This window comes from Castor canadensis, unplaced genomic scaffold (assembly GCF_047511655.1).
Source record: "Castor canadensis unplaced genomic scaffold, mCasCan1.hap1v2 HAP1_SCAFFOLD_66, whole genome shotgun sequence".
In the NCBI taxonomy this organism is placed as follows: domain Eukaryota; kingdom Metazoa; phylum Chordata; class Mammalia; order Rodentia; family Castoridae; genus Castor; species Castor canadensis.
Genome location: NW_027395332.1, coordinates 203,260 through 229,523, shown reverse-complemented (window position 1 = coordinate 229,523; position 26,264 = coordinate 203,260). Strand labels below are relative to the sequence as shown.

Sequence of the window (26,264 nt, the reverse complement as noted above, 5' to 3'; positions counted from 1 at the left end):
TTATGCCTTAAATTAACTTCCAGTAGTTCCAGCGCTTGGAAGCCATTGGGATCCTTGGGTTCCAAAGGCAGTGGCAGAAGACAGCAGCCAGCAGCTACAGGTGGCACCTTATACAGAATAGGTGGAAAAGCTACGGGAACCCAGAAAAATTCCTCTAGGAAGCAGACCCAGTAACAGTTGATGTTGCAAAAGAGCTGTGCACTCAAGGTTGCACAAAATGTTTCAAATCACTGGGAAAAACATCCTGCTTTCCTGGAGACTACCCCTTAGGTTAAAGGGTGGTGTGTGTAAGTATAAGGGACAAAAGGTAAGAGGGGCATAAATGGGAGATGTTGGTGCCCTTGATGGTGATAAGGTAAATCTATCTCTCCAGTATGTGCTCACTATGTTGGCAATTAGCCAGTGAGCATAGCATCCCTTCAAGCACCTAATTAGCATGTATGTTGAGCCACCCCCAGAACTCGGTCTATAAAAACCCCTAGACCTGCCCTTCCATGGGACATTTGCTTTTTTTCCTTAATACCCTCTCAATTTTAGCTTGGCCTTCAGCTAGCTGTGTGACAGAAAGAACACAGAATTCAGACATTCCCTCTGACTAAAACCCTGTGACATTTAAGCCAGCAGTTGGGGCAAAGGCTTTTGGTCCTGCACAAATCTCCCTTATCATCAGTGTGACAGCTCTCATACAGACCACAGGTGCGGGGACCATCAGCCCTGCAGTAAGAAGTGTTAGAGTTCTGGAGTTTTTAACACATTAGTCCTTAGGCTATTGGCAGCTCTCTGAACCTCTTGCACTGGCCAGGGACCACAGTTGTCCATCTTCATCTCTTCACAGCCCCTTTTGTCTCTGTGGCCTCTGCTTCACTTGTTGTTTATTTCTCCTTTCTGATTTCTTTTCCTTTCCTTTTCCTTTTGCCATGGTGCAGTTACACCCGGGCCCTGTGCATGCCAAGTGGACCCTCTACCATCCCCAGATGAAGGCATCTGCTTGCTAAGGCCTTTTATTTGTGATATCTGTGTCCTTTCCAGGTTTTGTTTTCCTACTTTCATTTTAGTTCATTTAAAATGCCAGGTTACACAGTGTCTCTGTGTGTAGCAGGTATTTTGGATGCGTCTTTACTTCTGTCATCCTCATTTGTTTTCGCATAATAATGTTTTATAGTTTTTCTTTTTACTAGACTACTAACCCGTTCTGGGACAGGGATGTTGCTCATTGGATGTAGCATGTGAGAGTTCCTGGGTCCAATTCCAAACCCAAAAATAAGAAGAAATCTTTCTGTTGGGGGGCAAGCTGTTTCCCTGTTTAGGGCTGGGTTGGAGCAAGGTATCTTTGTCTAGAGTCCCTGTTTGACTCTCTTTTTCTCTTGACATCATAAGGGGCTCAAACACAATCTGACTCTTGGTGCTGAGTCTCCTCAGGATCTTCATTTCTGCCTCTAACCCTGTGTTTCCTGAAGTTCAACACGCCTGTTTTTTTTCTTGTGTTTCTCTCACATTTACATGGTGTATTTTGTTGTGAAAGTCTTTTCTGCAATAGGCCTCCTCTGGATCCTCCCCTCTTTCTAGCTAAACCTTCTGTGTCCTATCCTAATTAATAATTAATGACACTCTTGCCTTATGGCACTACTGGTCACAGTCCACAAAACTCCTAGCCTGCCTTCCATGTGAGACTGGGGGAGAAGGAATACACTCTTCAAAGTGAGTTTCCTCTTGTCGCCCCAGGTCCCACCTCTCCAGGTAGGAGACATTCATGTGGTAGGATCAGAAATCTCCATAGTCAGGAAACCATTTTAGGCCAGAGACCCCAGACTAGAGGCCGCTCCCTGGAGAGGGCAGGCCTCCCTGTGACAGGACAAATCCCAGTGGCTGATGATTTCCACAGGAGAGCCAGAAATTGAGTCCTGGATGGGTGGCATGTTTGTTTTCTTTCTTTATGACTTGTTTGTGGGAAGGATATGGAGATCCTTACTGATATCAAAGGGTTAATTAATAACATCTCAGTTCACAGCCTTTCTATACATAACTGGGTCCCGTAAGACACCTTACTATCTTTACATATTCCCTGTTTTCCCAATTCAATTGCCTTTTCTTTCCTCATCCCCCAGTTATGCTGTGCTTTATGAGAGTCTTTTATTGCTGTGTGTTTGCAAAATGTGGATTGTTCTGGAAGCTGTTAAAGATGCAGAGTGTCAGAGTCCACCTTACTCCATAATTTTACCTTTCATCTTTCAAAGAACTAGTATCACACTCTTGATCCTTACAAGGTGCTTTATTAAAGTTTAAAACAAACTTGATACACAAAACTACCTCAGTGCTTCTTTAACCATTTGCGTTTATGTTTGAGACACAGTCATGCTCTGTAGCCCAGCCTGGCCTCTAACTCACAGTCTTCCTGCCTCAGCCTCCTGATTGCAGGCATTACAGACGTGTACCTCACATCCCACCTGTTAACCATTTCTGTTATGAAAATTCAAACACAGGTCGGCGTTGAAAGAACACTACCAGTGGCCATCAAACTTGCTACTGGCATTTTACTACAATTGCTTTATCCCAGTGTCCATGTTTTCATCCCCTATGCGACCACGAGTGCGTCTTATTTTTGGTATATTTCATGATATCTTTTAGAAGTCAGCAAATGCTGCCTTTAAACACTTCAGCTTGTCACTATGTATAGCGCTAACTGTGTTCAGTGTTTGTTAGCAGTTTTGTTTGTTTGTTTGTTTTGTGATACTCACGTTTGAATTGGGGCTTTGTTCTTGCTAGGCAAGCGCTCTGCCACTTGAGCTATGTCCCTGGCCCGGCCCCTTGAGTTTTTTTCTTTCTTTTTGGCTTGATTTTTCTGTTCATGCTTTTCCTTTCTTCCTTCCTTCCGTCCCCCTGCCTTCCTTAGCTTCCTTGCTTGCTTCCTTCCTTCCTTCATTGTACCTGTGGGGCGAGTGCTTTACTGCTAAGCTATCCAGCCCATCAATGCTCCTTTCTTTGTTTTTTTTGAGGCTCTGGGGCTTAGACTCAGGACCGCACCTTGAGTCACTCCACCAGCCCTTTTTTTGTAATGGGTTTTTTGCAGATGGGGTCTCAGGAACTATTTACCCAGGCTGGCTTCAAACTGCCTGAGTAGCCAGGATTACAGGTGTGAGCCACTGGTGCCTGGCCAATTTGATAACTTTTTTCTTATCCTAAACTCATGAAGATAATTCCTTTCCTTACTTTATTAGCAGTAGGTTTGTCATGCATTTGGGATGGAGTTCATGTTTGTGAGCAGTTCCAGGTGCTCATATACTCGTTTTGGGTTCGCAAGTCTTTAGTCTGTTCTGCTGATTTGCTTTTCTGTACTGAGGCAGCAGTATCTTATTTACATCTTCTGTGCAGTTGCTGTCATTTTGAGTGACGATGAGTGCCATCAACAGTTGTGTATGGGTTTTTGTGTGGATGGACTTTTCAAATAAACTGTTTTAACACCTATGGGCATGAGTACTGGATTGTGTGGTGAGCCTAATTTGGCTTTGTAAAGACTCTTCCAAAGTTGCTGTATCACTTTGTGTTCCCACCAGCGATGGGTGAGAGTCCTTGTTGCTCTACATCCTTGCCGGTGTTTGGTGTTTTATTTTACTGTCCTGATAGGTGTGTAATATTATTTCATTGTGCTTTTCAATCACATTTCCGTAACTGCTAGCACTGTTGAGCATCTACTTATGTGTGGTGTTGCTCTTGGCATGTTTTTGGTGAAGTGTGTTTTCAGAGACTTCACCATTTTTTAAACTGGTTGTTTCATTGTAATTGAGTAATTGGATTGAAATCCCTCATCAGAAAAATGATTTGTAAATATATTCGCCCATTCTATGACTTGTCTTTTCATTCTCACACAGTTTGCTATTGTTTTTCATATAGTAAAATAGTTTACTTTTGATAAGGTCCATTTTCTCAATTTTAATTTTTATAAATGGATTGTGCTTTGGGTATCTTATCTAAAATCTCAACACCCAAACAAGAGCACACAGATTTTTTCTAGATTTTCTAGGACTCTTATAGTTTTAATTTTTACACCAAAGTCTTTGATCCATTTGCATTAGTTTTTATATAGGGGATGAGGTGTATGCTGAATTTAATTTTTTGTGTTTAGATTTTCAAGTGTTTGTTGTTCCAGTACCATTTTATTAAAAACATACCTTTTTCATTGGCTTGTCTTTGTAACATCTCAGGAGAAATGGGTTTTTGGGGGGAGTTTGTTTCTAGGTCCACTATTCTGTTCATTAATCTGTGTGTTTAACTTTTCACCAGAGCCACAGTGTTTTGCTCATATAGTAAGTCTTAAAACTGGTAATGGGGTTTTCCTTCATTTGATTTTTGTTAGAACTATTTATCGTCTATACAAATTTTGAAATTTCTTTTAGAAACTTTACAGTAGTTTTCTTTAGAAACTTTTTGAGTGGTGCGCTGGTGGTTCACACCTATAATCCTAGCAATTTGGGAGACTGAGAATGGGAGGATTATGGTTTGAGGCTATTTCAGACAAATGGTTTGAGAAACCAGAGCAAAATGGACTAGAGGTGAGGCTGAGGCCATAGAGCACTTGCTGTGCAATTATGAAGCCCATAATTCAAACCCCAGTCCAACCTCCCCCCCCAGAAAAAACCACACGAAAGCTGTTCACGTTTCTTTGCCTTTCTTTAGAAATTTGAGATTGTAAACTGCTAATAAGAACGCCTCCATGCTCACATATTGGTTAGATTTGCATTGAATCTATAGATCAAATTGGAGAGTATTTACATCTTAACGCTACTGAGTTTTCCAACTCATAGACACAGTGGACCCCTCATTGTTTACATTTTATTTTATTTTTTAATTATTATTATTTTTTCATTTTCAGGAACAGGCACTTTCTATGTCTAGTTTGTAACTCATGGTCTCAAACCATCCTCAAGCTTCAGCCTACCAAGTAGCTGGAACTACAGGTATGCTCCACTGGGCCTGTCTTCTTTGAACTTTTCAAAAACCAGTGTTTGTATTTTTAAGCATAAAGATTGTGCACATAATTTTTTGTCATGACCCTGGTGTTTGAACTTAGGGCTTCACGTTTGTTAGGCAGGTGCTCTACCATTTGTGCCACTCTGCCAGACTATTTTGCTTGTGTACATTTTGAGACACAGTCTCATGAACTCTATTTGCTCTGGCTGGCTTTGAACCACAATCCTCCTGATTTCTGCCTCATGAGTACCTAGGATTTTAGGTGTGCACCGCTGGCACCTGGTTAGCTGCACCTCTTTGCATTTCTGCCAATGATGAATGAAAGTCCCTGTGGCTTCCACATCTCTAGCTTTGACTCCCAGTTGCATTTGCATGTGTATCTTTGCCTCCCAAAGTAATGCTGGATGATTCTTGAGAGCAGAGCCAGGTTTCATTAATTTGCATGTTACCTACACCTAGCTAGATACCTGGCAGCTATAAGTCAGAAACTGCTGCAGCTGGAGGGTGACCATTTGTCCCTGTCTGACTTGAGCTCTGGAGTCCCTGTGTCCAGGGACACTGTGCGAATGGTCCTTAGGATAGCCTGCAACTGTAAAGAAAAGCTACCCTGTTCTCACGTGTGAATGAAAACATGGCTGATTTGATTCACCTTGAGGGATGTTTTCAATATAGTTTTTGTTTTCTCCCAAAGTGGAATGTAAACACACATGCTAACCAGCTTGTTGTTTTCCAAAAACTCAGTAAGCTGAATTGTGATTGGGTGAATGTCTTCTATTTCAGGGACCACTGTCATCCATGGACTAGTGTGTGGATTTTATGTGGGAGGTGTGGTGGCCATTTGACCCTGCACAGAAGACCTTGTAAGCGGTGGGATGATGGCAACAACAGACACCTGGTGTCCCTGTGTGGGTGCTCCTCCACTATGGAGGAGTGTGTACAATCCTCAGGCCTCCCCACAATTGATGAAAGCTTGGGTTCTTCTGTGAAATACTTAGTAATGTTAGACTTTCACACTTCAAGGTCAGATTTTCTTAGTCGCCCACTTGCATGGGACACCAGCATGTGCAGGTCAAATAGTCTTTGCTTTGCCAAAGTGCAGCTACATCACACCATCTGTGAAGCAAATCTTTCCCAGTCCCTGAATCCCAAGCAGTTTTGGTGTAGGTTGTCTATGGCTGTGTGTTCAGCAGGTATCAAACTCCAAACCTGTCTTCAATCTGGAACAAGGAGAAGAATGGTGAATGGTGCAGGCCCAAACCCCACACAGGGCCCTGAGGTGAGTGGTGGAGATGCCTAGATCCTTTCCCTCATTCAGAGGTGATGGATTCTGATGTGATGTGCCCTCTCACTGGTACTGTTTTTCTCTCATTTATGGCCCTGTTCTCCCATGATCTCTTAGTCCCTGTCTCTTCCTGGCCCTGTGTTTTCCTTCAGACTTCTAATAGTGGGCCCAATATGCTTTCATACTGCACTGTGATAGTGAGTTGTGACTGGTGAAGTTGAAATGGATGGTGTTAAGAAGGTGTGTAAAGGGAATTTTCCCTAGAAAAGAAGCAGACACCTGAGGAAAGCCACCTTGTGCTTTTTACCCTTTCCTGTTTTTATTGCAACAGGAATGGTGTTTGTAGACACACTAGCATCTCAGGACCTCCTGTAGTGGATCGGGCTGGTGGCCTTGCTGGTCAGAAGAATTCCAACAAGAGCCTCACGAATTCCACGTGGACAGTCATTATGAGGCCCTGGTATCAAGTACTTTGTCTAGAACTGTGGTGCCAAGGCCTCTTCGTCTACACCCAGCAGTCCCACAAATGGTGGAAAGGGACAGAGCGTGACGATACTTGGAAAGCAGAAGTGAGGATCCACTGCTGTACACCTGGTGTTGTCATTTTACACTCCTTACTTGGCCATGAATTAGGAATTCCAATGTTGAAGATGAGGAAACTGGAGACACAGTTAAGTCTGTGGCCCAAGATTCCAAAGGAAGGGGCAGGACTTGAATTTGGACCCAAACCTGACTGACAACAAAGCCTACACCTGTGGTTTGCTGCAACACTGTCTGGATCTCTGATTTGTGAATCAGGGAGCATTTTCAGTTTTGAGGCTGAGGTCGGTGGCCTTGACTGGCTCATCCTCTCTGCTGGGACTCATTTCGTGTGTGAGTAGTTGGACCATGAATCTTCACAGAGGAAGGTATCAGGTTTCTTCAGGAAATGGGTCCTGAAGAACCTCAAGGTCTGAACTAGGCAACTGCTTGCAACCCCAGTTACTAAGGAGGCCAGAGCAGGAGGATCCCGGTTTGAAAGATGCCTGGACAACATAGCAAGTCCCATCTCAACAAATAAAATCAAAACCAACCAAAAAACAATGGGGTCAACCCTCTGCTGTGATGCCCAGTGACTCCCAGACCACGAGGCTGAGCCACGTTGTCAAGAAAGCACAGGCCACAGGAATGAGGGCCCCGGTCTGTCCTGTCCTGGCCAGTGTTAGCCATGAGTCTAGCTCTTGCAGCTGTGACGAGGTACTTGCCCACGTCTACATCTGTGTTTGACTGGCTCAAGTGAGGTTATGTATGAAAATGTCTTCGTGGACATCATGAGGTGATGTATTAACATGACCACGTCTCTGTTTGCAACAATTTTCCTAACACAGATTAGGTATTTCTAAATTAATTAAGGACCATGATTCGTGGTATTCTGACTGTGGAGCAAGTGGGAACCAGCTCTGGCAAGGCCGACTGTTTGCACACACGATGGGAGTAACAGGTGATGGGGATACACAGGTTCTCACCTGTAGAGAGCTGGTGGGGTTAGGAAAATCCAGGCCATGTCATAGAGCTGAGTCCTTACTCCAGAACTTTGTGATGATGGAAGGGTTTCTCTGTGATGGGCACCTGAGCACATGGGATGTGACTGACACATCCAAGGAGCTGGACTTTAAATTTCCCTTAGTTCTAACTAATTTAAATCTGAATAGCTCATGTGGATAGTAGCTTCCAGAAGGAATGGCACAGCTCCACAGAAAAAGTGAGATGTGGATTTGTTCAGTGATGTTAAGGCTTTTACCTAAACTCACAAGAGCAGCAAACTAGTTGAGTTTGTCTTTACACTTATGAAACTCCAGCCTCTGATGCCTTCCCATGATTTCTATCACTTTGCTTTTTTGTGGTGGTGGGGATAGATCCCAGAGCCTTGTGTATTCTAAGCAAGTGCTCTACCACTAAGCCACATGCCCAGCCTCAGTTTATTTCAGGCAAAATCTTGCTATGCTGCCTAGGGTGTATTCTAACTCGTGACCTTCTGCCTCAGCCTTCAGAATGAGTGCTGGGATTACAGATGTGTCCTACCATGTTCGCCTTCCTCATCCATGATTCTGGATGATAGGAAGTTTCTCTGGGACCCAATGGTCATTGTTAGTGAGACAGACAGCATTAGCTGTGGTTACATCAGTAAAAAAAAAGGTGTTTTTTGTGTACTGAATGCAAGACTTTTAATTTATTGTCTTTTGAATTACAAAGCAGAGGCTAAGATGCATATCCCTGAGCCAGGTCACCAGATGGTGCTCAGTGCAGGCCTCTCTCTCCCTCTCCCACTCTGATGGAAACGGACGTAATTCCCAGACCCTATGGTGAACCAGGTGCCACGCATGTTGGACACAGGTGGATCAACCATGAACAAGGTGGGCCGGCCATGGCATGACTGGGCTGAGGGATTCCGTTCCTGAAGATGGGGCTGAGTGGCGATGGTGAGCCCAGCTGGAGAAGAGCTGGGCCCTGGACTGGCTGAGGACACATTTCTCAGGGAGCCTGTAATAAAAGAAGAGAGGTGTTTTTATCTTAAATTGGGTTGTCAGACAAAAGCAAATGCTAAGTGCAGGGGAAGCAATGACCACACCTTTCTCTCCTCCCACATACATGCTACCACTCTCTGCTCCCAGGGAGAGGTGAGACCCTGGCCATCTCAGCTGGACAGGGGCTGTTCCTTGCCCTGCTGCCCCTGGAGCAGCTTGCAGGGGTGTCACTCCCACTCCAGAAGTCAATCCCATTTCTTGTAAGTTCACCCACTGGAGCTGTGAGTACCATTTCCCTTCTGTTAAAGTCTCATCAGCAAACACTTGGTTCAGGCTCTACGTGTGAAACAGGCTCCATCTGCCTGATATTCCCACTCCCCAGGGATAGTGAAGCGCTGACCAGGCTCCACTGCACGTGTCACTGGCTCCTCCTGCCTGACATTCCAAGTCCCCAGTTATGCTTGCTCATGCACCCGACAAAAGGACCACTGAAATAAACTGCACACACGCAACAAAAAATCTTGCTGCTTTACTCAGAATTGCTTTCCCATCATGAGTACATCCCTGGGTCCCTTGGGAACAGAACTCTGTCAGGAGGTAGCTGTTTCCTCTAGGCTGAAGTCAACATGCAGACGCAGTTTCCCTTCTAGTGTACTCTTAATCCTGCAGGATTCAGACTACACACTTTTGTATGGAATATGGAAAGAATTGGAGGGTGGCAAAAGAAATAAAAATCTGGCAATGGCAAGAGAGAAAAAAAAATAACAGCTGTGCAAGGAATCATATGCCTGTCCTTCTATTTCTACATGCTGCTTTTCCTCATCCCCCAACTCCCAGAAGTGACCAGGAGACCGAGCTTAAGCCGTCCCAAGGCTTTGTAGCCATCGTCCACATTTTAAGAAAGCTGTTGGGGAAAGGGTTCTGGAGGGTGATATAGTGTAAATACCGTGTACACGCGTGTAAATGCAAAAATGACACCTGTTCAAACTATTCCAGGAAAGGGGGGTAAAGGAGAATGGTGGAGGAGGTGAGTTCAAGGATGATACATTCGATATATTGTAAGAACTTTTGTAAATCCCACAATGTACTCCCACCCAGCCCAACAATAAAAAAAGAAAAGAAAGCTGCTTGATTAAAACAAAACTTATTAGGTGACCAGATTCCCCTTTCAATGGGAAGAAAAGCGGTTGCCATCATCAGAAAGAGTTCCCAAAGAACCAACTCTCTCTTAAGACAACTCATATCCTTGCTTGGCAATTAGACCAACAGACAGCCTATAAAACAACTCCTCAGAAAAGGAAGCCAGGGTCTTAAGGGAACATATCCTCTAATAGACCAAGAACTTGATAAAATATTCAGTTGATTACTTCCTACTGAGGATCTTCCTGACCACGTAACACTCCCAAATCCTCCTTCCATCACTAAGTTTGAGGAGCCCAAGCCAGCGTCTCCGACCCTGGTGATGCCTGCTGCAGACGCCCCATGAGTATGGCTGCACATCAGCGCCTCCACCAGGTGGGGACATCTGCACCCCGGAGGCTTGCTGTTCACCTTTACGTGCTCATCGGTTACGACAGGGATGGCACAAAGTGCTCAATAAACATAGACCGACAGAACGCGTGAATGAATAACCTGAGAAGGAGCAAATGAATCTTCCCACCAATGAAAGCAAGCCCAGAAAATGTGGATTCCACACTTTCGTTGTGCTTAACCCCTACTCAGTAAGAGCAAGGACTCAACAACATCCTCACATATGTGACTGCTCGAAAAGGCATCTGCACCAAGGGTAACATTTGCTGTAGCCGAAGAATGAATTTGTATTTATGTGAATACCTCTGACCAATTCAGTTAAAAGCAACTGGCTTTCTGGCAACTTTCCTCCTGGCCAGACCTATTTCCTAAAAGATGAGATATTTCCTGGGGACATTTGTAACATTTATAAAGGCACAGAGACTGGTGGGCTGGTGGCGTTGTTCTGCACAAGTTTAATTCCCATCTTCTTTTCCTTTTACCAATGAGCATGAATTATTTTTCATTAGAAACAAAATAAAGAGGAGCAACAAACACATGAAGCCCCTAAGTGCCAAATTTTTGAGTTAAACAGAAGCAAAGATTAAACCAAACAACTTTAGAGGAGATGGGCTCATTGTCCTTCTCTAAGGAAGACAAAATCACAGAGCTTAAAGTGGGATGCCAGGCCAGGCAGTGTGGTTACACGATTTGCAGGGCCTGGAGTATGAGGGAAGTGGGTCCCTGTTCAACTGTTCACAGAATTGGCATCACAGAGCTGAAGCCAGTGTGGCCCTCTGTGCGTGACATGCTTGAGACCGGCTGGCCTCGCATCCCTGCCAGAAGCTGCTCCAAAGTCCAGGGGCTCCCAAACATGGCTGGTCCTAGAAACATCTGAGGAAATTCTGTATTAAAAAAACTAAGATAAAAATTCATCTACTGTAAAGGTCACCATTTTAAAGTGCAATAGTCAGTGGTTTTTAGTCTATTCACACAGGTGTACAACAGTTATCACTATCTCAGTCTAGAACATTTCTCCCCTTCAAAGAGAAATCCTGTCATCAGTAGCAGTCATCCCACTCCCCAGCCCACTGTCATTCCACTTTCTGTCTCTATGGATTTCCTAATCTGAACATGGCTCACGAAAACCCAAAGCTAAGGTACTGCTTCCTTCTCTCACCTGCCCTCCTCCCTCACAAATGGATTAAACAACCACAGTACTCACAAAGGATCTCAAAAAACAAAAGAGGAGGATAAAATTCACTAGTCACTTCAATGCCTTTAAAATGCCAAAAATTAAGGGACTGTTGGTAGAGGATAACTGCAGGATAGGTTGGAAAAAGTGGGATGGACAGACAGAGATGGAGCACTGGCCAGCACAAAAGAGCTGAATTTCAGAGGACTACCACTGGTTTCCTACTGGAGCATAATTAGGGCCAGGGATCCCTCTACTATTTACCAACCCCATCTTCCTTTTACCCTTTGACAACTCTGCTGAGGACGAAGGCTGGGCCACAGCTGCTCTCCCCACCTCAGCCCTCTGGGGTCTGCCTACCTGTGCTCGCCACGTCCTCTGTGAAGCCACAGATCTGGCAGATGCTCTGCACCCACTTATTCATATCTTCCCTTGTCTCGGCCACCAGGTAAAAGGTGCGCTCTGCGGTCTGGACGTGAAACACAAAACCATCTGGCAGCCTCTTCTTAGGGAGCGTGGCACCTTCATCCACTCGCTCACACAGGCTCAGGCTGATACTCCGCAGGGGCTTCTTGGAGTGGTCGTTCTTGAAGTATTCCAGAACATCTGGGTCACCGCTCGTCTGGCCACGCCGCAGGATAAACCAGTGTTTCCTCCAGGCCTAGATCCCATCAGGAAGACATAATGGAGGTCAGATTCTCTAGTTATTTCAAAGCTTTGAAAGGCTGCTAAGTTAAGGATAGAGGCTGCTCATGGTCTCCATCTCCCTTTGAGATGTCCCTAGTGTCAGAAATGGAGGACAATTTCAGAATGCACATTAGCACAGCATCGCTGGCAAAAGGTCTCATTTTGTAAAATAAGAGGTGGCACCCCACACTTCAGGTCAGGACATTGACTGAAGACCCAGCACCTCACAGCAACCATCTACTCAGGCGGGAATAGAGATCCATGTACACTGTACTTTCAGGCACGGTAGATCTTCCCACACTATGGGGTCTCAGTCTACAGCTAGGGACATCCCTTCCCTCAAACATGTAGAGACGAAAAAATGTCACACAATGAGAATGAAAACTCCTGTTTCCCTTCTTTTAGTACAATGCACTTTATGCCAATTCATGATTCTTTGGAAGAATCATGGAGAAGCCCCTCTGAAACCTCACCATGTTTTCCCTGTCTGTTTCACTGCTGTGTCCCTTGTACTTACAGCAGTTCCTCATACATAGTAAATGTCACACAATGAGAATGAAAAACTCCTGTTTCCCTTCTTTTAGTACAATGCACAAAAAACATGACAACCATAAACAAAGCACACTTAAGGTATAACATACAATTCTATTAAATGTAAATTGTCTAAACACACCAATTACACAGAAGATGGCAGAGTGGATTTAAATCAGGACTCAACAATCTGCTGTCTATATGAAATGTCTAACTCAACAATGCAGATAGGTTGAAAGCAACAGATGGAAAATGATGTATCCTGTGAACACTGATGAAAGGAAACAGCTATCTTATCAAATGTAGGCTACTTTATCAAGTAGCAAGTAGACTTCAGTACTAAGAAAATTACTATGAGAAACTCAGAGGGTTATCATATAATGATAAAAAGGTCAGGCCTCCAAGAAGACTCCCAACTAATATGCACCAAACGACTGAGTTCTAAAATGCATAAAGCAAAAGCTCACAAAACTGAAGTGAGGAATGAACAGCTCCTCAGGTGTAGCTGCAGATGCCAACACCTGCCTCTCAACAACTGAGAGAAGAGCTGGACAGAAATTTGACCGGCTGTAGAATTCCACAACACCATCAGTCAAAAGCACATTTTAGGACACTTTGCCCAATGAAAGCAAAATAAACAATCCAGTACCCATGGAACCTAAAGCAAATCAGGCTTGCACAAAAAAATAAAACTCTACAAACTCAAAAGAGTCAAAATATTCAGTTTTTCCTAATCAAACAACAGAATGAAAATGAAATCAGTCCAGAAAGACAACAGGAAAATCTTCCAATATTTGGAAATGATACCACAATCTTCCAAATTCTCCATGTGTCTAAGAAGAAATAACACAACACACTAAAGCAAAGAAAAAATTAAAAAACTACTTCACAAAATTTGGGGGACATATGAAAACAGAGCAGAAATTTATAACCTATAATGGACAATTAAACAAGAAAAGTCTCAAATCAAAAATCTAGGAAAACAAAAATCAAAGAAATCTAATACAAGCACAAGAAAGGATGTAATAAAGAGCAAAGATTACTGAAATTAAAAACAGAAAAACAACACAGAAGATAAAGGAGCAATGAAACTGACAAACCTCTAGCAAGACTGACAATCAGAAGACACAAGCTACTGGTACAAGAATGAAGCCAGAGCCCAGTGCTGGAGGCTCAGCTGTAATCCTAGCTACTCAGGAGGCAGAGATCAGGAGAATCGTGGTTCAAAGTTAACTCAGGCCAATAGTTTGTGAAACGTATCTTGAAAACACAACTCAGTGAAAGGGCTGGTGGAGTTCCTCAAAATGTAGTATCTGAGCTCAAACCTTAGCACTACAAAAAAAAAGTATGATGTCAGGTGTGGTGGTGCACATCTGTGATCCAGCACTCAGGAGGTGAGGCAGAGGGAAAAGTGGTTTGAGGCCAGCCTGGGCTATGCAACAAGTTCAAGGCCAACCTGGGTTACATAGCAAGACCTGGTCCGAAAAACTAAGGCAGACCCTGCAGATAATGAGAGGAAAATAGGGACTGCAACTCTACACACATATAATTAACGACTGACAAAGTAAAGTGATCTCTTCAAAATTATAAACTAGGATCATTCACCCAATATCAAATAGGTAATTTACATAGCTCTATAGCTAATAAAGAACTTGAATAAATAATTTTTTAAAATCCCTAACAAAGATAATTCCAGGCCCAGATGGTTTCGTTTGGACAGTTCAATGAACTATTCAGTGACTGATACCAATTGTACCCAATCTTTTCAAGAATATAGGAGAGAAGGAACCATATCTCAGTTCAATATTCTTTTGGTGCTAGTGGGATTTAAACTCAGGGCTTCACACTTGCTAAGCAGGCACACTGTCACATGGGCCATGCCTCCTGCCCTTTTTGTTCTACTTATTTTGGAGACAGGGTCTCATTTTCTGTTCAGGCTTGCCTTGACCTTGATCTTCCTATTGTACTCTTCCTACTGTACCTTGGATGACAGGTGCACCATTCTATCAGCTGTTAGTTGACATAGGGTCTCCTGAAGTGTTGCCTATGCTGCCCTGTAACCCTATCCTCCCAAGCTCAAGCCTTCCAAGTAGCTAGGATTACAGGTGTGAGCCACTAGCACGTGGCTTAGTTCAATTTTTGAAAGTAATATTACCCTGGCATTAAAAACAAATAGTGACAGTGCAAACAAAAAATCTATAGGACGATATCTGCCATGAATAAAGGCACAAAAATGGTTAACAAAGTATTACAAAACACATTTCAGCAACACACAACTCTGCACTATGACTAACCAGGTTTCATTCCAGAGGCTCCAGTTTGTGTTTATTTGAAAAACAACCATTACATCAACGGAAACAAAACAGACACTCCACAAGATTCAACATCTATTCATCATAAAATACTCTCAGAAAGACAGGAGCAACTTCCTCAATTGATAAAGAACAGACACAAAAACCCCACAGCTGACCTTATGCTGATGGTGGAAGACTGAAAGCTTTCTCCTGAGATTGGGACTTAGGACAAGATGTCCACTTTCAACACTGTTATTCAACATCTAGCCAGCTCAAGAAGGCATGAAAATGAAACAGAGCTTACAGATTAGATAGGAAAATATAAAACCATATGCCAAATCCTATATGCAAATGACAGATTCTCTACGTAGAAAAATTCCAAAGAATTCTCTATTAAAAATCCTACAACAAGTGAAGTCTTTAACATCAGAAGAGCCAAGCAAAATTCAGCACCTACAGTTTTACTTCAAGATATAGCCAAGCGCCAGTGGCTCACGCCTGCAATGCTAGCTACTAGGAAGGCGGAAATCAGCAAATCATGGTTCAAAGTCAGTCCCAGGTAAAAAGTTCCCAAGACACTATTGTTAAGAAAACACCGCACACCGCACACAAAGGAGGATACTAGAGTTTTCTCATGTCCAAAGTTTACTAAGCATGCTGGGTGGCCCAGAAGAAAAAAATGGCACAGCAGCTTTTCTCGGGGGGTCTGGCCTTAAGTAGCATTTGGGAGAAAAGAAGGGCTAGGGAGGGACAAAGAGAGGTGGCAGGAGATAAGGGGCCTTGGGGCTTTGTTCTGCAAGGGATGAACCCAGCTGCGACTCAGGCTGCAGAATGGTGGCAAGGGGCAGTTCTTATCACCTATCCAAAAAACCATCAAAAAAAGAAAAAGCAACTTTCTTCATAGAAGAACTGGCGAGTAGTGCTGCCACTTTTTTGCCCTTAAACCATTTAATTGATTGAAATTAACGGGAACTGAGGGTACATCCTCACTTAGATCAGCAGTGGCTGTGGACTGTGGGAGGCAGACGACCTCCATCCCCCCGGGGGTGCACAAAGGGAAGGGTGGACTCAACCCGCTCCTGGCATGTCCTCAACCCACACGGCTCACGGTAAGGTGGCCTGAACTGTGACAATGCACTGTATCTGGCTCCTATATGGTACAAACTCCACATTGCAATCAGTGGTCAAGGAGGGGTCTGGGCGGGAGCTGGTGACCGTCCCCCATGGAGAAGGACCAGCCGCCCCGACCTCTGCCGGCCACACCTGCTGCTCTGTCTGTGCGCAATCCTGGAGCCCCTGGAGCTGGGACTGCGCGGCTGCCTGGTGTCCACCTGCCACTGGGTCAACCCCTCCTGAAGCCCCAGAAGACGCCACCCTGACCCCTTCCAGCCACCCGGGGTCCACCCGTCCCGGCCTCTGCTGGACCCCAAGCTGGGGACCGTGCCACCCCCTGCCCGCACTCACACAGAATCTCAGCTTCTTCTCGGGGGGCGATTTCCTCAGCCAGCCAGAGCACACCACCTGCCCTCCGTCCATGGCGAGAGCGCAGCAGGACAAGGGCGAGGCCTGGAGAGCAAGGAGCAGTGGGCCGGGTCCACCCGGGCGTGCGCATGCGCATTCCACTTGCCCCCCCCCCCGCCCCCGAGCTGGGAGGGACCTCCCTCCCACACCCACACCCACAGCTGGAGCCCACATGCCAAGGTGGGAGGACCCAGAGACCCCCAGCTGCACCCCACAAGATTTTGCACAAAATGTTAAGTTTAATTATTTTCAACACCCAAGTAGTAGTTTAATAATTGGCACACATACAGAAAAGTAGCTTGATAACTTCATCCAAATTACATAAAAAATAAAAACAAATATTTTTAAACAAAATTCGAAGGGAAAAATAACCTTGAACTAGTAAGGTGCAGAAAATAAGATTGCTTACAGTGTTCAGTTTTCAAGTGCCTTTGACTGACTTTGGCAAGCTTTGCATCCAAACGCCATTCTTGTAATATTTACGGAGAATGATTTAATTTGGTTTTCTGTGTGTGTGTTAGCAATTGCATCTAGGTCCTTGCACATGTTAGGAAACCCTCTACCAACAAGCTATTCCCCAAGTCCCTAATTTTAATTTAAAAAGTCTATTCATTTCATACAATATTGGTAGCAGCTAACTTTGTTTAAGATCGGAAGTTACAGTGTTACCAATGTGCTGGCTGGGGTCCTTTTGCTCTGGCCAGATTGGAAAAAGGGGTAGGGGAGGAAAAGCACTTCAGCTCTGCAGTCTGTGGTCTCTGAGTGTCCAAGGCACAGGGCTGGACTGGAAGACCCCCGACTTTCAGCTCCAAGTCCCGAGAGCTAAGAGCCCATTGCTTCAGGCTGTAGATTGCAGGTCTGGGCACTCAGGCGGGAGGTTTATGCCTTAAATTAACTACCAGTAGTTCCAGCGCTTGGAAGCCATTGGGATCCTTGGGTTCCAAAGGCAGTGGCAGAAGACAGCAGCCAGCAGCTACAGGTGGCACCTTATACAGAATAGGTGGAAAAGCTACGGGAACCCAGAAAAATTCCTCTAGGAAGCAGACCCAGTAACAGTTGATGTTGCAAAAGAGCTGTGCACTCAAGGTTGCACAAAATGTTTCAAATCACTGGGAAAAACATCCTGCTTTCCTGGAGACTACCCCTTAGGTTAAAGGGTGGTGTGTGTAAGTATAAGGGACAAAAGGTAAGAGGGGCATAAATGGGAGATGTTGGTGCCCTTGATGGTGATAAGGTAAATCTATCTCTCCAGTATGTGCTCACTATGTTGGCAATTAGCCAGTGAGCATAGCATCCCTTCAAGCACCTAATTAGCATGTATGTTGAGCCACCCCCAGAACTCGGTCTATAAAAACCCCTAGACCTGCCCTTCCATGGGACATTTGCTTTTTTCCTTAATACCCTCTCAATTTTAGCTTGGCCTTCAGCTAGCTGTGTGACAGAAAGAACACAGAATTCAGACATTCCCTCTGGCTAAAACCCTGTGACATTTAAGCCAGCAGTTGGGGCAAAGGCTTTTGGTCCTGCACAAATCTCCCTTATCATCAGTGTGACAGCTCTCATACAGACCACAGGTGCGGGGACCATCAGCCCTGCAGTAAGAAGTGTTAGAGTTCTGGAGTTTTTAACACATTAGTCCTTAGGCTATTGGCAGCTCTCTGAACCTCTTGCACTGGCCAGGGACCACAGTTGTCCATCTTCATCTCTTCACAGCCCTTTTTGTCTCTGTGGCCTCTGCTCCCCATCATTTCTGCCCCAGCTACTCTCTATACATCTTCAGCTGTCCCCTTCATTGCCACTGCCACTGTCACCACCCTCACTGCCACTACTCTGCTGCATTTCCACTATGGTCTCTTTGTGTTGCCAGCTCAGCCAGCTCTACTAATGATAAAGATAAAAGTAAGCAATAATAGACCACTGAAGTGAAGCTATAATTACCAGAATATTTGTATTGATGAGAAAACTTTGAATGTAATGCAACCCATAAAAAGTATAATGTTGGCTTAAGTCCTGGTTGACATCAGCGTACTCATTTTCCAGAGAACCTTTGCAAAAGTAACAAATGTGGGAACATCTTTCATCACTACTCAAAGTCTTATATTCAAGTCTTATATAGAGACTTATAAATGTAAAGACTGTGGCAAAGCCTGTCATGAAATATTTAACTCTCAGACATTAGCGTTTATACTGGAGAGAAACCCCTAAAAATGTAAACAATGAGAAAAACGTTTACCAAGTGTTCAAGCCTCAGTACCCCATGCTTCATATGTTAAGAAAATCATTGAATGTGAAAAATACGGCAGAGCTTTCCAACGTTGTTCCCACCTTAGTGTACACCAGACATTCCATGCTGGAGATACCCTACAAATATAAGAGTGTGTCAAAGCCCTTTCCAAATGTTCAAGGATCAGACAGCATCAAAACTCATATTGGAGAAAACCTCTACAAATGTACACAAGTCAAAGTTTTTAACCAGAGCTCAAACCTTACTGAATTACAGAGAATTCATACTGGAGAGAAGTCCTACAAATATAGTGGGCAATACATTGAACACGTACTCAACCTTTACCCAAAATTAGATCATTCATAGTGGAGGAAAACCAAAGAAATCTAAAGACGACAACAAGGCCTTTATTCAATTTTCAAAACTTATTCAACTTCAGAGAATTCATACTGTATAGAAATCTCATACATATAATTACTATGGAAAAAGTTAGTTCCAAAATACACAGCTGGGAGGACAGTAAAATATTTACACAGGAGAAAATACTTTTTACAAATGTAGTATATAGTTAAGCTTTTATGAGGTATGAACTTCATATTTTGACATATGTAAGAGAATTATTACCGCACAAAAATCCCATAAAAATAACCAATGTGTCAAAGTCTTTATGTCTTGTTTCAGATTTTCTGCACATCACTAGTTGATATGTTAGAAATAAGAAAATCCTAACAGGTATCAAAGAAAGTAAAGATAGCTCACCTCTGAAAGGATATGAATTTATTATAAAACAAAGTTACCAATGACCTTACTTTGAAAATTTGATGGAAACACAACACTCATATAGACCATAATATCAGAAAAAGAACATTCTCAGTGTTTCCCATTTAAATCTGTGAGTAGATAGCACTTAGATGCTTAATATTATGTATGGTCCTTCTTTGAGTGTGACTCGTTACAGAATCTGCTGGGAATGTGTTGTTACTGACATAGGACAGCAGTGAAAACCAGAAGACAGGGTGTTACGTCACAGAATTCAGCTAGTACACTGTAACACAGTGGATGACACCATTCGAGATCTTAGCATTACAGCAGTTACCAGATGTGGTTCAGATTAACTTTGGCATTGAAGAGTTATTTCCACCATAACTGCCTGTTGGACTCATTGTTTTCATTCAGCTTTAATATCTATGTTAAACTCAGAATTAAACTTGGTTGATATGAAAGAATGGGTGGTGGCTACTTTAGGTTGGGTGCTTGGGGAAGGCACCCAGTAGAAGATGAAACTTGAGCCGAGGCTGAGTCACTAAAGTGAGTCATCCTTGAGTGGAACAGATGGAAACGGATCCAGGATGGGAAGAGGCAGAGCCAGGCCAGGAGGCAAGAGGAGATTGGAGCTTTGTTATATGAAAGGAAGGCCTGGGTGGTCAGAGGCAGTGGATGGAGATGATCACAACCTGCAATCCTAGCTACTTGGGAGGCAAAGATCAGGAATATCGTGATTCAAAGCCAGCCCCGGGCTAATATTACCAGAGACCCTTTCTCCAAAAAACCCATCCCCAGAAAAGGGCTGGTGGAGTGGCTCCCGTGGTAAGCATTCCTGCTTGTAAGTGCAAGGTCCTGAGGTCAAACCGCAGTGTCCCCAATGTTCATAGAAGCCCTGGGGAGTGGTGCTGTCACTTTTTTTGTTCTTAAATCTTTTAAGTCAGTGAAATCAATGGAAACCGAGGGTACAGTGCTCAGTTAGATCAGTAGTGGATGTGGACTGTGGGAGGCAGGCAATCCCCAGGGGTGGACAGAGGGAAGGTTGGGACTACATCCCCTCCTGGCATGTCCCCAAGCCATACTGCTCAGGGTAAGGTGGCCTGAGCTGTGGTAATGCACTGTCGCTGGCTCCTGTATGGTACAAACTCGAAATTGCAATCAGTGTTCAGGGAGGGTGTCTGGGGAGGAGCTGGTGACCGTCCCCCATGGAGAAGGACAAGCAGCCCTGACCTCTGCTGGCCTTTTGCCACCCTGTCTGTGGCCTCTCCTGAAGCCACTGGAACTGGGGACCATGTTTCCCAAATGAGAAGATGCCACCCTGACCCCTTTCTGCCACCGGGGTCCACCTGAGGCTCCATCCTGGCCTCTCTGGGACCCCAAACTGTTGACCATGTGCCCCTTGCCCACACTCACACAGAATGTCAGCTTCTTCTCAGGGGGCGATTTCCTCAGCCAGCCAGAGCACTGCACATAGTTGCCATCCATGGCGAGTGCACAGCAGGACAAGAGCAAGGCCTCCGCATTCACCTGTGCATGCACAGGCGTCATTACCACTCATGCAACCTCCATCTGGCCGGAACTCCCTCCCACGCCCACAGCTGGAACCCAGGCCTTGCACCCGGCTCAAGGCTTTCGACCCCCACAAGCCAAGGTGGGAGGACAAGGGGCCCCCAGCTGCCCTTGGTGAGGGTGGGGTGGACAAGGGGTGCACTCTTCCAGGTAGATGGAGTTTTCTTGGAGGGTCAACTGGGAGGGAAGTTGAGGACGGCTGAGCTTCTTACCCATTCCTACTGTAATGCTCCAGTGGGTGAGGATCCCCCCAAATTTGGTGACCTTCTTCCCAGCAAGTCACGATCTCCAGCAGCCCTTGGAGGGAGAAAGAAGGGAACACCCCCTTGATGCTACAAGCTTTTGTGGTGGTCTTTGCCTCCAGCATTATGTCACACAGCCACCAAGCAGACAGGCAGTGGTACTTGCACTTCACAGGTAGCCAAAGTTCCCAGATGTGCAGAGCCAAGTTCTAAGTCAGCGGTGTGGGAAGTGGGGAAGGGTCCTGCTTGTCTATTTGCAGTGTATTTTTTACAGGGGGGCCTTGAAATGTGACAGTTGCAGAGTGTGACTCCTCCCTTCCAAATGGCCTTAGAAAGAAGCTCTTCTTAGCTTTCCTGCCTTTCTCACTACTATCAAACTGAATTTGTCTTGAGTCTCTGTGCTAGAAACGTCCATTTAACTAGAAGTCTCACTCAGGTGAGACTCTGTAACAATCTGCTCAGTCTCTGCGAGGCTGGGTGGCAGTGATTCAGAGGAGACAGCACTTGCCATCTTTGTGTCCAGTTAAGCTGTTCTGTCCTCACTTCTGTGTTCAGGGCATAAAGTGTACATCACCATGTTCCCACGGGAGTTCTGTGCCCCTGTCCTGATATAGTGGATCTTTTTACCTTGTTCAAATAAACTGCTGAATTGACTTTCTCTAAGGGTTCCTGTTAACATGACTGTAGGATGAAACTAAAATTTAATTTTAACACAATTATGGATCTGAGTCTTTCTTTTATGCTTACAATAATATGTTAAACAAATCTAGGAGTGACACTGAAAATAAAACTGATCACATAGGGTTTGTGAGGCATATTGTACTTTTTAAGGTTTTTGCCTTTAGGAGCCAACACTTGGGAGGCTGAGACAAGAAGATCCAGGGCAGACCGAGCAAGCTTGAGTCAGCACTGTAGACAGAGTGAGAGCCTCTCTCCAAAACACCACCACCACAAGATTTTCCCTTTAAAACAAGTAAGGGTAATTATTTTGAAATGAAGAATTTAAAAATTATGAAGTGGCACATATACAGAAAAATAAATTTCAGGAAAATTAAATTACATAAGATAAAAACATCAGCTTTTTTAAAGTAAAATTCAAACATAAAAATAACTTCAAAATATTCAAGTGCAGAAAATAATATTCCCCATAGTCTTTGGTTTTCCACTTTGACTGATTTTGGCCAGTTTTGCATCCAAATGTCATGCTTGTAGTAGAATGATTTATAACTTATTCTTATTTTCATTTATTTATTTTTTTTGGTGCTGTCCGAGCCTTGTACATGGTAGGAAGCCATCTGCCAATGATAAGGAAACCCAGAGAAAGATCAAAGCCAGGGAAAGGATCAAAGACTAGTAAAGGCCTTCCCCCTTGCAGAGCCCCTGCATCCCATTCATCCATAGGTGCGCTGACATAATATATTTTTTACCTTGAAAAGCTAACTGCCAAGTCTGCTTCTTGGAATAAAAACCTCTGAGCTCAGGACCGGCACCATTTTGGAGATATCCAGGTGCTGGCCTGCTAGTGTAATAACCTTCCTTTCCTCCAACCACATAGGTTTGAGTCTTATTCTCGCTGGTCAGTCACATTTCTGCAAACCACTGAACTATTCCCTCAGCCCCTAATTTTAATTAACACAGTTCTGGTCAATGTCATCATAGGTAATACCGGTACTTTGTAATGATGTTTGTTTAACATTTGAAGCCACAGTCTTACCGCCAATCTGCTGGCTGGGGTTGGTTTCTGGCCAGATTGGAGTACTGGGTAGGGGAGGAAAAGCACTTCTAGCTCTGACAGTCCCGGTCCTTGAGTGTCCAAGGCACAGGGGCTGAACCCAGAGCCTTACAGCTCCCAGGCCTGAGAGCTAAGAGCCCATTGCTTCAGCTGTAGGTCGTGGCTCTAGGCACTCAGCTGGGAGGTTAACTGGTTCTGGCTTAAGTAGAAGCACTTGGAGGCGGTGGGATCCTTGGCTTCCAACAGCAGTGGACAGAAGACAGCAGCAAGCAACAGGCAACACCTGAGAGAGAATAGGTAGAATAGCTAACGGGCCCCAGGAACATTCCACTCGGAAGCAGACCCAGTAACATTTTATCTTGCAAAACAGCTTTGCACTCAAGGTTGCACAAAATGTTTGAAATCACAGAGGATCTCTCAACGTCTTCCCCAGACCAGGAAAAAAATGTTTTCTTGGAGTTTTTCCCTCTGGCCTGAAAAGAGGGGGGTGAGGAGGGAGAAAAGGCAGCAGGCACCTAAATGGGACAGTTGGTTGCCCTTGATGCGAATGAGGCAAACCTAGCTCTGCGATCTGTGCTTGCCGTGATGGCGATCAGCCATGAGCATAGCTCATTTCATGCACCTAATGATCATGTATGTTGAGCCATATTTAGAACCAAGTCTATAAAAACCCTAGGCCTCCCTTCCCAAGGGAGCTTTTGTTTGTTTGATTCATAAACTTTGCTACTTTTACACTAACCCGTTGTGAAGTTCATTCTTTGGCTTCCCGAGACCAAGGAAGAACCTGGAATGCCAACACTCCCTCTGGCTAAAATGCTGTGACAGTTAAGCCAGCAGTGGGTGGAGGTTGCTGGTCCAGTGTCACAGCGCTCTCCCAGGCCACAGGTGCTGAGACCATGAGCCCTGAAGTAGGAAGTGTTTCAGCTCTAGTTTTTACACATTAGTCCTTAAGGCTTGGCAGATCTCTGAACCTCTTGCACTGAGCAGGACCCACAGTTTCCTGTTCTCATCTCTTCATAGCCCTTGTTGTCTCTGTGGCTTCTGCTCCCCATCATTTCTTCCCCAGCCACTCTCTGTATCTCTTCAGCTGTCCCCTCAGTGCTACTGCCGCTGTCACCACCCTCACTTCCACTACTCTGCTGCATTTTCCACTATGGCCTTTTTGTGTCACCAGCTTAGCCAGCTCTAGGAATGGTAAGGACAAAAGGTAGGTAATAAAAGACCACTCAAGTGAAGCAATACTTACCAGGATATTTGTATTGATGAGAAAACTTTGAACATAATGCAACTCATAAAACTTTAACAGTGGCTTAAATCCTTATAAATATCAACATGTTTGTTTTCTGGAGAACATTTACAAAGGTAACAAATACGGAAACATGTTTCATCAATACTCAACTTGCTACCCATCAACGCCTTATATTCATGACTAGAGTTTTAAATGTGAAGACTGTGGCAAAGCCTTTTATGAAATATTTAAATCTCAGACATCAGAGTTTATACTGGAGAGAACCCCTAAATATATAAAGAATGAGAAAAACCCTTTACAAGTGTTCAAATATAGTGGGCAATACATTAACAAGTATTCAACCTTACTTAAAATTAGATCATTCATAGTGGAGGAAAAAAAAAATCTAAAGAACCTGACAAGGCGTTTATTCAATTTTCAAACCTTTTTGAACTTCACAGAATTCATACTGTACAGAAACTTCATATGTATAATTACTGTGGAAAAACTTATTTCCAAAATACACAGCTGAGCGAACAGCAAAATATTTACACTGGAGAAAATACTTTTTACAAATGTAGTGTGTAGTAAAGCGTTTATTCATACCTCATATTTTGATGTATGTGAGAGAATTATTACGGGACAAAAATCCTATAAAAGTAAGCAATGTGTCCAAGTCTTTAAGTCCTGTTTAAAATTTACTGGGCAACATTAGTTGATGTGGTAGAAATAAGAAAATCCTAACAGATAGCAGAGAAAGTGCAGATAACTCACTTCTAAAAGGATATATATTTATTATAAAACCAAAGCTACCTATGACCTTACTTTGAAAAATTGATGAAACCACAATACTCAGATAGCTCATTATATTAGAAAAACAACATTCTCAGTGGGTGCCATTTAAGTGCCTTGGGCAGATAGCATTTAGATTCTTAATGTTCTGTATGGTCCTTCTTTGAGTGTGACTCTTTACAGAGTCTGCTGGGAATTTGCTGTTATTGACCCAGGACAGCACTGCAAACCAGAAGACGAGTGGCTACTTTAGGGTGGGTGCTTGGGGAAGGCAAGCTGAGGCTGAGTCACTAAAGTGAGCCATCCTTGAGTAGCGCATATGGAAACGGATCCAGGATGGGAAGAGCCAGAGCCAGGCCAGGAGGCAACAGGAGATTGGAGCTTTGTTAGATGAAAGGAAGGCCTGGGTGGTCAGAGGCAGTGGATGAAGGAGAAGAACACAGAGGTAGCCAGAGGCCAGGTCAGGTGGAAATCTGCCTGTGGTTGTTAAGAAAGGGATCAACATGGCCTGCTTAGAGTTTTGCATCACCCTCTGGCTGCTGAGTGAAAATGAACTGGTGGATAAATGGATCATGGTAGGTACAGGAAGTTCTCTTGCCCCCCCCCACCTTGTCTTTTAGCATCTCTGTCATCTTCCATTGTGTGATGACTTATTCAACCACCAGTGGAATCACACATATTTGGCATGTGGGTTATAATAATTCTTCTGTGAATATCTTCTTCACGAGTCACTACGCTTGCTGTTTATTTCTTCTGCTGATCGTCCCCGCTTTCCGTTTTCCTTTCTTTTGCTTTTGGAGCGGTGCAATTATACCCAGGCCCTGTGCATGCTAGGCTGGCCCTCTGCCATCCCCAGATGAAGGCATCTGCTTCCTAGGCCCTTCTTTTTGTGATATGTGTGTCCTTTCCAAGTTATGTTTCCCTAGTTTCATTTTACTTCGTTTAAAATACCAAGTTACACAGTGTGTGCGTGTGTGTGTGTGTAGCAGATATTTTGGATTTGTCTTACCTGTCTGTCAGCCTCATTTGTTTTTTCATAATAATGTTTTATAGTTTTTCTTTTTACTAGACTACTAACCCGTTCTGGGGCAGGGATGTAGCTCATTGGTAGAGCACTTCCCTAGCATGTGAGAGTTCCTGCGTCCAATTCCAAACCCCACAAAAAAGAAGAAATCCTTCTGTGGTGGGGCAAGCTGTTTCCCTGTTTAGGGCTGGGATGGGGAAAGA

The 26,264-nt window shown here is 44.2% G+C and overlaps 1 long non-coding RNA gene across 2 annotated transcripts; it reads left to right on the top strand.

The window, feature by feature from the left end:
• Positions 1-1,428: 1,428 nt before the first annotated feature.
• LOC141420250 (uncharacterized) lies at positions 1,429-10,803 on the top strand. 2 transcript variants are annotated; one of them, XR_012444892.1, is made up of 4 exons: positions 1,429-1,737; positions 4,868-4,952; positions 5,746-6,241; positions 6,579-10,803. It is a non-coding gene; the product is annotated as an uncharacterized lncRNA (long non-coding RNA). The 2 variants fall into 2 exon arrangements; XR_012444891.1 differs by having other exon boundaries at positions 1,654-1,698.
• Positions 10,804-26,264: the final 15,461 nt, after the last annotated feature.